General features: G+C 40.8%; 2 long non-coding RNA genes across 2 annotated transcripts in view; both read left to right on the top strand.

Moving 5' to 3' along the window:
- Positions 1-16341, top strand: part of LOC306644473 — a 178830-nt gene that overhangs the window by 143770 nt on the left and 18719 nt on the right. The window lies entirely within an intron of this gene.
- Positions 1-16341, top strand: part of LOC306644476 — a 117491-nt gene that overhangs the window by 83414 nt on the left and 17736 nt on the right. Inside the window, exons 3-4 of the long non-coding RNA XR_013759400.1 lie at positions 5266-5382; positions 6273-6401. This is a non-coding gene — a long non-coding RNA (uncharacterized lncRNA). The remainder of the gene's footprint in view (positions 1-5265; positions 5383-6272; positions 6402-16341) is intronic.

Here is a 16341-nt window from a genome sequence, read left to right as displayed (position 1 = left end):
GGTTTGGTGGGGCCCTGAAACTCCCTCAAGACCGAAAAAGTGGCTCCAGTGTCCAGGAGGAAGGAAATGGGGCAACTGTCCACAGTTATGGTTACCCTGGTTTCCTGTTTAGTTATAGGCATGGTCGGGAAGGACCCAGGGCCCCGTCAATCCTCTTCAGCCAGTCCTACCACAGATGGTTGCCACGTTTTGGGTGACTGAGGGTTGTTTGACCATCCACCCCTTCGGGTGAGTGGGCAATCAGAGCCCCAATGTCCTCTCTTTTGGCATTTTGGACACGGCGTGGTGGGTTGCCTAGAAGAGGGGCAAGACTTTGACCAATGTCCTTCCTTGCCACATTTTAAGCAGGCCCCCAGTGGAGGCTTGGGGTTAGATGAAATAGAATGCCCAGGGGAGGGTTTCATGATCTGGGCCAACATTTGAAAGTTGGCTTGATCAGCCCTCTGTTTCCGGTGTTCCTTTTCCTCCTCCCAGTTATGGAAGACTTTGAAAGCCACTGATAAAATCTCAGTTTGCAGGGTGGTGGGGTCTTGCTCCAGCTTTTTTAATTTAGCTTTAATGTCGGGGTAGGATTGGGCCAAAAAATACGTCAGAAGGACATGCCAGCCATCATCTGAGGTGGGGTCTAAATTGGTATACTGCAGGAGGGCTTGGGTCAGCCTATTCAAAAACGTGGATGGAGTCTCCTCCTTCCTCTGAATTATTTCCTGAATCTTTTGAAAATTAACAATTTTGTGGGCAGCCTTTTTAAGACCTACTACCAGACAAGAGGCAAAGCAGTCTCGGGCCTGGATTCCTTGAGCTATATTGTAATCCCAATTTGGGTCTTGTTCAGGGACTGCATGTGGGCCGGGTGGGTGGTTGGGATCTATAGGGTGGGTATCATTGGCATGGGTTTGGGCAGCGTCCCAGACCCTGTGGAACTCCTCGGGAGAAGAGTGTTGGCTAGGAGCATGAAGATATCATGGTGTGTTAGGCTATATGCTTGGAGCACCCATTGGAATTCCTTGATGTAGGTAGTAGGATCGGTGGTGAAGGAGCCTAGTCTTTTTTCTAATTGGTTAGATTGGCCAAGGAAAAGGGCACATGAACCCTAATCACACCTTCAGCTCCGGCCACTTCGCGGAGGAGGGCCACGGTAAGGGGTCAGGAGGAGGTCCCCTGGATCGAGTAACGGGGGACTGAAAGAGTCAGAAGGAGGGGGAGTCCCTGAGGGGTGGGGCTGTGGCTGCAGGGCAGAAGGGGGAGGAGGGGAAGCGGGATCCGAAGGGGGAAGTCTGTAGGGCGGGGTTCATGTCCACTGGATCAAAAGACGCGGAAGGGTCAGAGGGGCAGGGAGCGGGGCGAGGGGCGGCGGCAGAGGGTGCTTTGCAGGCAAGGAGAACCTGAGTAGGGGGGCAGGAGAAGCAGAGTCTGGGGTGTTGTCTAAGCGGGTTAAAAGCCTCAACATAGGGAATCTCCCTCCACTTTTTCAGTCGCTGGCAATAGTTGAAAAGGTCCCGAATTAAATTTGGGTCCAAGGAGCCCACTGGGGGCCAATGGCTTCCATTATCTAAGGGATAGGTAGGCCAATCTTGAGTGGAAAATTTGATCAAAAGTTTGGGCTTAATGTCCGCTGTGAGGGAGAGTGAAGCGAGGTTCTGGAGGAGGCATTTGAAGGGTGAGGTGTCCGGAAGAGATGAAGAAGCTCCCGTATTGAGAGGGGGGAGAGGGGAGAGTGAGGAGGAGGACAGAGGAAGAGGGGAAAAATCCCGGGCAGGAAACGGTGGGGGGGAAATCTAAGGAGCGTCCTCTAAAGATCCCCACGACAGTGTTGACTCTTAGTAGGGAGTCAGGAAAAGGAAGTGGGTAGGGGTCGTCACCCGTACACCAGATCCTTTTGGCTGAGAGCCAGAGGAGAAGTGCTGGGGCCACAGGGAACCTAGTACTAGGATTTTCTAGTTAGGACGAGAAGGGAAGGGAAGAGTGAAAGGAGAGAACGGGAGAAAATGAAAGTCTTCACCTATCATAGACTCACACCCCAAAGCAGATGAGAATAGCCATCGGAGGGTCCACCGAGACCATAAAGATCGTGGTGGGGTGCGGTCCCCCCCCTCCCCAGAGGAGCGTCAGGACTTTCAGGACTTTGCCGGACGAGCACGGTCAAGAGTCCCACTATAGCTCGAATGGGGTTGACGCTTGCATGGGGGCTTACCTAGGTGATGGCCAGTGGTGAGTACGGGAGCCAGCGTCTGAAAGGGCGGACGTGGGCAGGAGGTCTCCAGACGTCGAAAGGGAACAGGGGCCTTCAATGTAGAAGGGGACCCTGTCCTGGGTTTCGGCACCAATGAAAGAACGGAGACTTGCTGCCAGGAGAGGGGGATTTTTTGTTAGAAAAGTTTGTTGCCTTATATACAGTCTCGGAAGGGAACTAACTATGCTATCTGCATATTGCCAGCGAGGCATTTGCCTGTAGGTAGGATAGGGTCCAGGGTGGGGTGTTGATCCCTAATTGGGTGGCTAAACGCGCCAGCAGGAAGCAGACTTTCAGGAAGAGAAGCCTGTTGGACACCATTTTAAGAAAAGGGGTAGGGGCAGGGGAAAATAGAAAGGGAAATAATGAGGTAAATGGAGTCAATATATGGGAGCCTTAAGGCAGGAAGATCACAAGTTCCGATCCAGGCTCAGCAGTTTAGGGAGACCTGGTCTTTTTAAAAAAAAAAAAAAAAAAGGTGGGTGTATAGCTCAGTGGTGAGGGGCTCAAGGGTTTAGTTAGCCTCAGCATCCAAACCATGTTGAAATTGAAATGGAATTGGAAGGTAACTCATAGACATCAGTGTAAAGCATTATTTTAAGAATAAAAACAATCTCCTTACATGGTCTGTGAGGCCCTGTGTGGTGTGGGATCCTCTCTGCTTCTCCAGCCCCACTTCTTACAGCTCTTGACTTTCTGTGCTTGAGATACATTGAATTCACCATACTTACTTCTAACTCATCCTACAGAAGTGAGCTCAAATAATACTTTTCAGGGTTGAGTCCTAGTCTTTTTAAGTGAAATTCACCGTCCCTTTCTATTTGAAGAGTTTTCTGTTCAAAAATAAGCTTTAATTCTCTACCGATTAAATTTGATGCTATCAGTTGTATGAACACTAAAAAAAATCATGTTTAAAGAATTGAATTCAAAGTATTACACTATTTTGTATTAATAACACTTTAGTATTTGGTACTGAGGTTAGGTTTTGTGAAGGATACAGTAGTTCTGCCATCTCATTTTAGATGTTACTGATTTCTGGAGACCTTTGTCCTGTTGCCTTTGATCTGTTTTCAAGATGGGGAGATGAGAAGAAGGAATTGTTACCAGACAGGGATGAATAAGTTAAGTAGCAGAATGCAAACCAGAGAGAAGGGACATGCTGTGTCAGCGGAAACTGTGATTTTCCAGCAGCCTTTATTCTGTGCATGGAGACAAGGCTAACATACAGTTTGACTAACAAAGAATGTATCTCCTAGGTGGAAAGACTATCTCTCAGTTCGACAGGATGGCTGAGACTTGATTGATTGCTTTTAAAGTCCCTTTGCAAAAGGTAAGCAAAAGTTAATTCAGTATTCTTTCAGAAATGTAAATTCACCTTGTCGAAGACTGGGGTATTTTTTTCTTTTTCTTTTTTGTTGAAATTGATATGGAATTTTAATATACATATATATTTATACATATATATATTTTAACACTACATGAAATTCATAAAATAAAAATTGCTGGGGTTGGGAGTTTATCTCATTTGGTAGAGTACTTGCCTCAAAAGCATGAAGTCCTTGGTTCAATCCCAGTACCATGAAAAAAAAAAATTGTTCACTACAAGTTTTTAAAAAACTTTCTTTAATGTGTACAGCATAAATATAGGTTCCTTTTTGAGGTAGAGGTTAAAAGCCCCACTATCTGGTTTCTAGGTGGGAACCTGCAGGCAAGGTGTGCTCTCAGGTTTCTACCTGGGCCACATAGCTAGCAGGAAGTTGGGTGGTTATATCCCGCAGAGGAACACCACAGACTCTGCAGAGGGATGGTGTTATCAAGCTGGGTCTTTCTGTGATGGGGAGCTTCCTTGCTTGGAGATGTTCTTTTGGGATGCAGCTGCTCATAAGCATGCTACCGTTGGCCTCTGTAGAGTGGACATTGTCTCTGCCATCTTCACTCATCTGACTGATTTTTACACATGTGCAAGCAATGGAACCCTTATTTGTGGCTGTCTCTGGGACTAGGAGTCACAACTCAGGCATCCATATGATCCACAGTATCACACAGCCAGGGCTGGGTGTGGGGAAGTAGAGTGTTGATATTCAGGCAGCTTGACTTCATTGCTTCTGTGCCTGGCCACTCTATTGGACCACCTTCCTTGAAATGGAAAATATTTAAAAACAAACAAAAATGAACCAACACCTGACATTGGTGGCTCAATCTTTGCCAGATTCCTGGCACACCACAATGCCAAACATTCATTTTTTTTTTTAATGTAAAAGTAGTTTTATTTACACATAAACCTGTTTTTAATTACTTTTTTAGTCATAGATGGACACAATATCTTCATTTTATTTATTTATTTTTTATGTGGTTGGGAGTGTTGAAACCAGTGCCTCACTCATGCTAGTCAAGCACTCTACCACTGAGCCACATACCCAGCCCTGCACATAGATGTTAAGAATTAATCTTGTTTTAAATCATGCTGTTTGTTGGAATTGGTGAACGTTTTGTGTTTGTCTTGATCATGGTGACCTCTAGTCAGAGTACATTTATTGAGACCACAGGGATATCATAGTACTAGAAGGGACCCGACTGTATCCAGTGTATAGTGACAGCATGGATTTGCATACTTCAAAAATTTCAAGTTAAATTTACTTGTTAGCTCTCAGAGCCATGCCATGGAAAGCTTATTCTATCCAGGGATATTATTTATGAAATTACAGTGATTTGGGTTGCATCTGAAGGATTCCCACCTGCTGCCCAAGATGCACCGCTTTTGCAACTTGCTACTCAGTGCCGGATCTGCTTGGTGGCTTGTGTGCTTATTCCTGTGACCCTTTGTGCCATTGCTTCATACAACATTGTATTTAGAAGCATGGCCATCTGTAGCCAGACTGGAAATACGGAGAAAGTTATTCAGTCTGGTGCCTTTGAATCTGTCTCACTCATATGGAATTCAGCTAAATAATTATTTCCCAAAATAATATTAAGTAACAGCTTCCCTGTTTTTTATGGTATCTTGGCGACCATCTTTTGCTGCCCTCCTCCAGGAACCAACCTACCTCTGCTGAGGTGGTGTTGTAGATTTAATTTTCCCGCTTTGCACCAAAGAAGGCAGTACCTAACTAAATCTATAGAACTGAGGATTCTCCATGAGTTTCTATGCGGTAGACTCTCACTGCTATCTACTTAGAAGTCTATATGTTCTAGTTAACTACCAGCCAATAGTACTGTAACTTTCTATTGAAAATTGATTCCCACCAATATTTTTTTTAAATTTGGGCTGCTATTTTTAATAGAGACTATGAATATATGAACAAATTATTCGAACACTGGTTTTCAACCCTGTCACACTGCATTTTCCTTTTGTAGCAAATGCTTCTTAATGTATCCTTTGCTTCCCATAAATATTTGTAGATGAATATAATTTATTTCAAAACATACTTTTAAAGAAATCATTATAATGCCATAACTATGAATAATACACTAAATTTATAATTAAGTCATTTATATTTCAGTATCTAAATTAATGAGCATTAGCACACTAGAAGATATAAAGAGAGATGTTTATACTATGAATGCAAGATCTACAAATATAGATTGTGACCTAGGTTGTATTTCCAAACAGTGAACAACTCAATGTATTTCCAAACAAAACAAAATATAATCTTCACTTTGTTGATCAGGTGATTACTGTCCTGAGACATTCAATGGACATTAAAATTGTCCAAAAATACTTTATTTATGAATCATAGTTAGGATCCAAAACTTAGGTAAAGAGCACTTTTTTTAAAGCAGCTATATTAATGTAAACTAGTATGTTCACGAGTCATTTAGTATTTGGATTTCAAGTAACACATACATTTATATATTGAGTGAGCCTTTATATATAGAGCGAGCTTCTTTCTTCCTTCAGATGAGTGGAAGAGAGGTTTGTACTTTAGCTTCTAGAAGAGTAGAAACCCTCCTTGTCAGAGTTTTTGTGGTCTTCAGATTTGAATAAATGTATAAACAGATTTTAGCACACATTTTCTCTCTGTTTCATTCTCTCTGACAGAGTTTTGAAGCCAAACTTGCTCCAGAAGAACCCTTCTTTCTCTGGATCTTTTTAAGCAAGTTCGAGAACAAAATGAAGAGCTTGGATTGATTATTGATAATGAATACTCAGCACTATTATGAGTCAGAGGTAAATTGAAACTTTAACTGAAGGGAACATTTTTGGTTTTTTTTTTCCTCCAACCAAGGATAGACTTGAACTGAAGTGCACTCAACCACTGAGCCACATCCCCAGTCGTATTATGTATTTTTTTTTTAGAAGACAGGGTCTCACTGAGTTGCTTGGTGCCTTTCTGTTGCTGAAGCTGACTTTGAACTTGCCATACTCCTGTCTCAGCCTCCCCAGCTGCTGGGATTGCAGTTGTGTACCATTCTTCATTATGATGTTGTATCATCATTCTCATTGACCTGTAAGAATTTTTTAATCTCCTCCCTGATGTTTTTGGTTATTCATGTTTCATTCAATAGCATATTATTTAGTCTCCAAGTCTTGGAGTAATTTCCTTTCTTTATTTTGTCATTGATTTCTACTCTCAGTCCATTATGATCTGATAGAACAGAAGGCAGTATCTCTATTTTTTTGCATTTCCTAAGGGCTGCTTTGTGGCATAACACATGGTCTATTTTCAAGAAGGTTCCATGTGCTGCTGAGAAGAAAATGTATCCACTCGTTGATGGATGGAATGTTCCATATATGTCTATTAAGTCTAGGTTATTGATTGTGTTATTAAGATCTATGGTTTATTTGGTTGGATTTTGTTTGGAAGATCTACCTAGTGGTGACAGTGGTGTGTTAAAGTCACCCAGAATTATTGTGTTGTGGTCTATGTGATTCTTCAAATTGAGAAGGATTTGTTTGATGTACAGGGATGCACCATTGTTTGGGGCATAAATATTTACTATCGTTATGTCTTCCTGATTTATGGTTCCCTTAAGCAGTATGAAATGTCCTTCTTTATCCCTTCTGACTAACTTTGACTTGAAGTCCACTTTATCTGATATAAGGATGGAAACCCCCGCTTTTTTACTGAGTTCATGTCTGTGGTAGGTTTCTTCCCATCCTTTCACCTTTAGTCTCTGGATGTCTTTTTCTATGAGATGAGTCTCTTGCAGGCAGCATATTGTTGGGTCTTTCTTTTTAATCCATTCTGCCAGTCTATGTCTTTTCATTGATGAGTTTAGGCCATTAATGTTCAGGGTTATTATTGAGAAATGATTTGTATTCCCAGTCATTTGGCTTATTTTTGGCTTTTAAGTCGGCTTGCTTTCTTCTTTGAGTGGTTTTTCTCTAAGGTAGTTCCTCCCTTTGCTGACCTCCATTGTTGTTTTTCATTTCCTCCTCATGGAATGTTTTGCTGAGAACATTCTGTAGCGCAGGCTTTTATTTGTAAATTCTTTAAACTTTTGTTTATCATGGAAGGATTTTATTTCATCTTCAAATCTACCTTAGAGAAAAACCACTCAAAGGAGAAACCAAGCCAACTAAAAAACCAAAAATAATCCACATGACTGGGAACACAAATCATATCTCAAAAATAACCTTGAACGGTAATGGCCTAAACTCATCGATCAAAAGACATAGACTGGCAGAATGGATTAAAAAGAAAGACCCAGCAATATGCTGCCTGCAAGAGACTCATCTCATAGAAAAAGATATCCACAGATTAAAGTGAAAGGATGGGAAAAAACCTACCATGCACACGGACTCAGTAAAAAAAACGGGGGTTTGCATCCTTATATCAGATAAAGTGGACTTCACGCCAAAGTTAGTCAGAGGGGATAAAGAAGGCCATTTCATACTGCTTAAGGGAACCAGAATCAGGAAGACATAACGATAGTAAATATTTATGCCCCAAACAGCGGCGCATCCCTATACATCAAACAAATCCTTCTCAATTTCAAGAATCACATAGACCACAACATAATAATTCTGGGTGACTTTAACACACCACTGTCACTACTAGGTAGATCTTCCAAACAAAATCCAACCAAAGAAACCATAGAACTCAATACCACAATCAATGACCTAGACTTAATAGACATATATACAGAATTCCATCCATCAATGAGCAGATTCACTTTCTTCTCAGCAGCACATGGAACCTTCTCGAAAATAGACCATATGTTATGCCACAAAGCAGCCCTTAGCAAAGCAAAAAAATAGAGATACTGCCTTGTGTTCTATCAGATCACAATGAACTCAGAGTAGAAATCAATGAAAAAATAAAAAAGGGAAATTACTACAACACCTGGAGACTAAATAATATGCTATTGAATGAAACATGAATAACAAAAAACATCAGGGAGGAGATTAAAAAATTCTTAAAGGTCAATGAGAATGATGATACAACATATCAAAATCTCTGGGACACTATGAAAGCGGTACTAAGAGGAAAATTCATTGCATGGAGCACATTCCAGAAAAGAATGAAAAGTCAACAACTAAATGACCTGACATTACAGCTCAAAGCACTAGAAAAAGAAGAACAGAATAACAGCAAAAGTAGTAGAAGACAGGAAATCATTAAAATCAGAGCTGAAATCAATGAAATTGAAATAAAAGAAGCAATTCAAAAAATTGACAAAACAAAAAGTTGGTTCTTTGAAAGAGTAAACAAAATAGAAAAACCCTTAACCACAGTACCAAAGAGGGAGAGAACACTCAAATTACTAAAATTTGTGATGAAAAAGGAAATATCATGACAGACACCACTGAGATACAGAACATAATGAGAAGCTACTTTGAAAATCTGTATTCCAACAAAATAGAAAGTACTGAAGACATTGACAAATTTCTAGGGACATATGCTCCTCCCACACTGAAGCAGGAGTACATACACAATTTAAACACATCAGTATCAAGCAATGAAATAGAAGAAGCCATTAAAAATGTACCATCCAAGAAAAGCCCACGACCAGACGGATTCTTAGCTGAGTTCTACAAGACCTTCAAAGAAGAACTCATTCCAATACTTCTCAAAGTATTCCAGGAAATAGAAAAGGAGGGTACCCTACCAAACTCATTCTATGAAGCTAATATCACCCTCATAACCAAAACAGGAAAAGACACATCACAGAACGAAAAGTTTAGACCAATATCCTTGATGAATACAGATGCAAAAATCCTTAACAAAATATTGGCCAAATATATCCAAAACTTATGAAGAAAATTATGCACCACGATTAAGTGGTGTTCATCCCTGTAATGCAAGGATGGTTCAATATCCGTAAATCAATAACCGTAATACATCATGTCAATTGACTTAAGGATAAGAATCATATGTTTATTTCAATGGACGCGAAAAAGCATTCAACAAAATGCAACACCCCTTCATGCTCAAAACACTACAAAAAATAGGGATAGTAGGAACATACCTGAACATTGTAAAGGCTATTTATGCTAAGCCCATGGCCAACATCATTCTTAATGGAGAAAAACTGAAACCATTCCCTTTAAAAATGGGAACAAGACAAGGATGTCCTCTTTTACCACTTCTATTCAATATTGTCCTCGAAAGTCTAGCCAGAGCAATGAGGCCGACTAAAGAAATTAAAGGGATATGAATAGGAAAAGAGGAAGTTAAGCTGTCACTATTTGCGAATGACATGATTCTATATTTAGAGGATCCAAAAAACTCCTCCCGAAAACTTCTAGACCTCATCAATGAATTCAGCAAAATAGCAGGCTATAAAATCAACACACATAAATCTAAAGCACTTTTATATGCAAGTGACGAAACAGCTGAAAGGGAAATGAGGAAAACAACTCCATTTGCAGTAGCCTCAAAAAAAAAAAAAAATACTTGGGCATCAATCTAACCAAAGATGTAAAAGATGTCTACAATGAAAACTGCAAAACATTGAAGAAAGAAATTGAGGAAGACCTTAGAATATGGAATGATCTCCCATGTTCTTGGATAAGCAGTATTAATATTGTTAAAATGGCCATACTACCAAAAGTTCTATGCACTTTTGCACTTATGCAAAATCTTCAATGCAATTCCAATTAAAATCCCAATGATGTACCTCATTGCGATTAGAAATAGAGCAAGCAATCATGAAATTCATCTGGAAGAATAAGAAATCCAGAATAGCTAATGCAATCCTTAGCACGAAGAATAAAACAGGGGGTTTCACAATACCAGAACTTCAAGTATATTACAAAGCAATAGTAACACAAATGGCATGGTATTGGCACCAAAATAGGTAGATCAATGGTACAGAATAGAGGACACGGACACAAACCCAAATAAATACAATTTTCTCATACTAGGCAAAGGTGCCAAGGATATGCAATGGAGAAAAGATAGCCTCTTCGACAAATGGTGCTGGGAAAACTGGAAATCCATATGCAACAGAATGAAACTAAACCCCTATCTCTCACCCTGCACAAAACTCAACTCACAATGAATCAAGGACCTTGAAATCAGACCAGACACCCTGCATCTTATAGAAGAAAAAGTAGGTCCAAACCTTCAACTTGTTGGCTTAGGAGCAGACTTCCTTAACAGAACTCCCATAGCACAAGAAATAAAAGCAAGAATCAATAACTGGGATAGATTCAAACTAAATAGCTTTCTCTCAGCAAAGGAAACTATCAGCAATGCGAGGAGAGAGCCTACAGAGTGGGAGAATATGTTTGCCACTCATACTTCAGATAGAGCACTAATTTCCAGAATATATAAAGAACTCAAAAAACTCTACACCAAGAATACAAATAACTCAGTCAACAAATGGGCTAAAGACATGAGCAGACACTTCACAGAAGAAAATCTACAAGTAATCAACAGACATATGAAAAAATGTTCACCATCTTTAGTAATAAGAGCAATGCAAATCAAAACTACCCTAAGATTCCATCTCACCCCAATTAGAATGGCGATGATCAAGAATACAAGCAACAATAGGCGAGGATGTGGGGAGAAAGGTACACACCCATACATTGCTGGTGGGGCTGCAAATTAGTGCAGCCACTCTGGAAAGCAGTGTGGAGATTCCTTAGAAAACATGGAATGGACCTACCATTTGACCCAGCTATTCCACTCCTCACCCTATACCCAAAGGACTTAAAATCAGCATATTACGGAGATACAGCCACAACAATGTTCATAGCTGCTCAATTCACATTAGCCAGACTGGAACCAACATAGACGCCCTTCAGTTGAGGAACGGGTAAAGAAACAGTGGTATATATATATATATACCACTGTTTATATATACCATTGTGTATATATATATATATATATATACACAATGGAATATTACTCAGCTATAAAGAATAATAAAATTATGGCATTTGCAGGCAAATGGATGAAATTGGAGAATATCTTGTTAAGTGGGATAAGCCAATCTCAAAAATGCAAAAGACGAATGATCTCACTGATAAGCAGATGATGACACATAATGGGGGGTTGGAGGGGGGCAAGAATGGAGGACGGAGGGACTGTATAGAGGGAAAAGAGGGGTGGGGGGGTGGGGGGCAAGGAAAAATATAACGGAATGAATCAAACATCATTACCCTATGTAAATGTATGATTATGCAAATGGTATGCTGTTACTCCATGTGCAAAGAGAAACAACATGTATCCCATTTGTTTACAATAAAAATAAATTTAAAAAAATTTTTTAAAAAGGGAGAAGGAGACTCTGAGGGAACAGGTAAACAAAAGGAAAAGAGAGCAAGAAGAGTAAAGAAATAAAAACTTAAATTTTTTCAATACGGAGAAAATAGAAAATCTGCAGTATAACAGTCATATAGTATTGAAACCTCCCAGTGTTTAGTAGCCTGATGCATGAGAGGTACCTGACAATGAGCTTCAAGCCTCCAGCAGGTGTCTCAGTATGGAATTTGCCCCACCTAAAGATCAGAGCTAAGGCTTCCAGGATTATGCATGATGGCCGCTCTGGCTTTGATATGTGTTGGCAAATGGGGAGCCTCAGCTCAGGGGTGGACGTGGTCAGCTGGAGGTCCTGGAGGCGGGATGCGGTTGGTCAGTCAGGGATCCTGGAGTTCGGGTGTGTTTGGTGTGGTTGTGGGATCTTGGAGGCCGGGTGCAATCAGTTGGTCTGGGGTCTGGTGATAGGGCGCAGTCAGTTGGTCTGGGGTTCCTGGTGGCAGGGAGCAGTCAGTCGATGTGAGGTCCCCAGAGGCAGGGAGTGATCGTTTGGGCTGAGGGATCCTGGAGACGGGGCTCAATTAGTCTGACCAGGGGTCCTACGGGGCCTGGCTTTTGTCTCAAAATGGCGGCAGCCACGTGTAATCAAACCTGCAGGTACTGTAACAGTGAACTTCCAGGCAACAGCAGGCAGCTGGTGTTCCACTGGCATTTGGCGATTAGTTTGCTGACTGTTGTCAGATGATCAGGAGGTGAACCTCGTGCGTTGGGAAATGGACAGGTGTAAGGCAGGCGATGGATGGGCCAGAGGCAGGCAAATGGCGGATGATAGGTGCCTGACTGTGAGCCATCTGCACTCCAAAAAGGCGTCCATATGCTGGCAGACCGCAGGTCATCACAGCAGACAAATGGGTTAAACAGCAGGGAATCAAGAAGCAGCAAAAACTGCCTCACCAAGAAACAGATATCCTCTGCTTAAAACCGGAGTTACACAGCCTCCCTCTAGTCTGCCATGTTGGATCCCCCCTAGATTGCTTTTGTTCTTGATCTTGTGGAGAGTATCTGTTTCACTAACTTCTCTTGTTAACTGTGGTAAAGCAAATCAGGACATATTTGCTAGTTCATATATAATATATATAATATTTGTATATAATTTTCATAAATATATGTGGACTGAGCTGGTTTGGGGGAGTAAATCTATAGCTTTAATTATTTTCATTGGTGGTAAGATTTTTAAGGATGCCTGGATTGACCTGTCTAGGGATTTCCTAGGGCCAGTGAATGTATAGTTTGTGATTCAACAGGTCAAGTGCCCACAGGAAGACAATCTCATATATTGGTTAAATAAAGTTCATATATGAAGATAAACATTTCATGTATAGGTCTATTTCTCCAAAGTCCAATAAACACAAGTGCTTATTGTGTTACATGATATTTTTGGTAGTTCTGTGTGGGATAATGCTTTCCTGAGAAGAAATTGTGGAAGGATTAGCAATGTAAAGATATAGCTTGGACTATGTAAACTTCTTCAACCTTTTGTTCCCCTTTTTATCTCAGTTTCTTATCTCAGATAACTTACGTTTATAATACTGGTATGTACTATGGGCCTAACGAGAAGCACGTCAGCAAATGATATCATTCCCTATGTTCTCATAGCAATGAAGTAAATCCATACCTACTACAGGTTAAGGTGGTAGGTGTAAGATTGTGAGGAATGTGATATATTAGTTGGGTTTCTGTTACTGTAACTAACACTTGAGATAATCACCTGATAAAGAGAAAATGTTTATTTTAGAGATTTCAGGCCATAGTCACTTGGCCCTAGTGCTTTTGGACTTTGGTAAGGTAGAGCATCATGGATGGGAGTGCATGGTGGAATAAGCTGCTGACCTCATGACCTGGATGAGAGAGAGAGAGAGAGGAAGGAGGAGAGGAGGGGATTTTGAGCTCAATTCTCAACCCCAAGCTGATGCCCTCAATGACCAGAAGATCTCCTTCCAGGACACCCCCTCTTATTCCAGTACTGCTTAGTGAACCCAACAGCACTCTGAGCTACCATCATCCCCTTCACTAAAATCTTATTTTCAGACAGAGTCTTGCTCAGGTGCTCAAGTTGACCTGGAACAGGAGACCATTCTGCCTCAGCCTCCCAAATAGCTGAGATTATAGACACATAACACTGTGCCCTATTTATTCCCCACCTCTTAAAAGTTCCACCAGTTCCCAATAGATCCAAGCTGGAGGGGAAGTCTTCACCACATGGGCCTTTAGAGACATTCCAGATCAAAATTTATAGTATGTAGTAAGATAATTTTTGATAGTAATATAATTTTTATATACTAAAATATTCAGGTTCTATATTCAGTTATAATTAGGCAAATCTGTTTGCCTCACCTGGTCCCCAGGCTTGATAACTATTTTACTCTTCATAATTCCATCCACTCAATTCTAGCTTGCAGTCTCAGCATCAACTTAGCCTCTAAAACAAGTCTAAAATGTGGAAGGAGTTACCTAAAGAACTTTGGTTCACCACTGTGCAACTTAGCATCATGTCCTCCCCTGCCCTAAACCCTCAGTTTTTATATTGAGGGTATTGTCCCAGGCACAACACAATTCCAGAAATTAGTACTGATCAGGAAAACTGGGACTCATCTTGCTGTAACATACTCATATCATCTATCCCTGACATAATCCCATGTTCTCTCCATATTTTCTTTTTGGTTTTATTAAGACTGGAAACCCTCAAGTCTCTATATAACACCTGGTCCATACCAGATACTGTCACATTTTATTAGTGTCAACTACTTAACTCTTGCTCTTAATATCCCTTTCTCCTCTGTCTATATTCCAATTCCTGTGCACTATGGATTTGTGAAGACATTTTTTTAACTCTTATTGGAATCATTCCTCTGCAAAGGCCTACTCTTTGCCTCTTCCCATACTTTCTGGAAACTCTATTCTGTCTAGGTCTGGATTTTCTCCTGGCAAATATAATTGAGTTTGTTCTTGCCCTACTTGTGTCTTTTTGAAAACTTAAAGTCCTAGACCAACATAGCTATTCTAGTTTCGGAGAAATTTATGTCACATTTTGTATCTTGTCATGTTTATAAATAGGTGGACCATTTATGACTTCTAGGCATCATATACCTATCAGGTATGTTTTCCTATGTTCCAAGAGTATTTTATAATTTACTGTCAAGTTTGAATGTGCCTAATTATAGTTTGCAAATAAATATTGTTGTGAGGATTACTAACAGTGTATGTAAGGTACTTTTAAAATTAGAAACAGAAAAGTAAAAGTTATTTTGAAGAGCTATTGCTGTCATAATTATTTACAGTTTAATCTGGAATTCAGTCCTTGGTCTCGTCCTCTGATGGGAAACACTGTTCATTCCTCTTCCACATGTAGCTGAATTGAGAGTTTCCCTAACAGGTTCATTCCCACAACCTGATAAGTTTGTGCAGATATTACACGAGAGCTACACTCTTATGACTCTCAGTTTTATTTTGGTTTTGGTATTTGCTAAAACATATCCAATTGTTATCTACTTTTAGCATGATATCTGTCATTTCATAGGAACCGGGTAAACATCTTGCTGGGAATGAGAGTAGAGGTTGATATAATTTTTGGAGGTCAATTAGGGAGTAGCTTTCAAACCTTTAAGTTTCTGTTTTCTTCATTCCAGAAATTCTATTTCTAGATATTTAGATATACTTGTGTATATGTATAGGGACAGTTCAGTGCATGGTCTGTAAAAGAAGACCAAAACCCAAACCAAAGACGTGAAAACAACTAGAGGTTCAACAACATGGGACTGGTTAAGCAAATGATGATATTTTTAGTTATGTTACTTACAATGCATGCAGTGCGCTATGGTTATTAAAAACTTGGATGGATACACGTATAAACTGAGAAAAATCAGTATTCTAGAGACAGTGTAGAAATCGTATGGTGTGCTGCTGCTGTGTAGGAAGAGACTATACATATATGTGAAAGTAAATATCTATAAAAGATATACAAAATGTAAATGTAAACACTTGGAAGTATCTCGAGGAACACATAAGGAACTGGGTTCTGTGGGATCTAACTCTTTTTATTCCCGGGCCAGCTGATTTGAATTCAGCAGAGCTCACTGGAACTCACAGACCTGTGCTACAGGCCTCGGGCTAAAGAGGGCGCTGTGGGCGCCAGAGCCCTGTTGGTAAATCCAGCAATACAGCAAGTGGGCGTGTCTCATCACGAAGCGAGGTGGCGCAGGCGCAGTGACCTCCACCCGAACTCCATGGGTAGCTGCGTAGCGTGATCCCGAACCAGCATCTTGTTCCGGCACCGAAGACGGCAGACTGACATCTTTGACCCGCTTGGCATTGGGTGGCGGCATCTCGGCGCCCACATGAGCCAATGGCATCCTGTCCGCAGTGGCTGAGGCCGGGACGCGACTGTTCTGGACGTCC

This window comes from Sciurus vulgaris (genome assembly GCF_902686455.1).
Source record: "Sciurus vulgaris genome assembly, chromosome: 14".
NCBI classification, from domain to species: Eukaryota; Metazoa; Chordata; class Mammalia; order Rodentia; family Sciuridae; genus Sciurus; species Sciurus vulgaris.
Note: the sequence above shows the minus strand (reverse complement) of the source record. Positions and strands in the feature narration are given on the sequence as shown.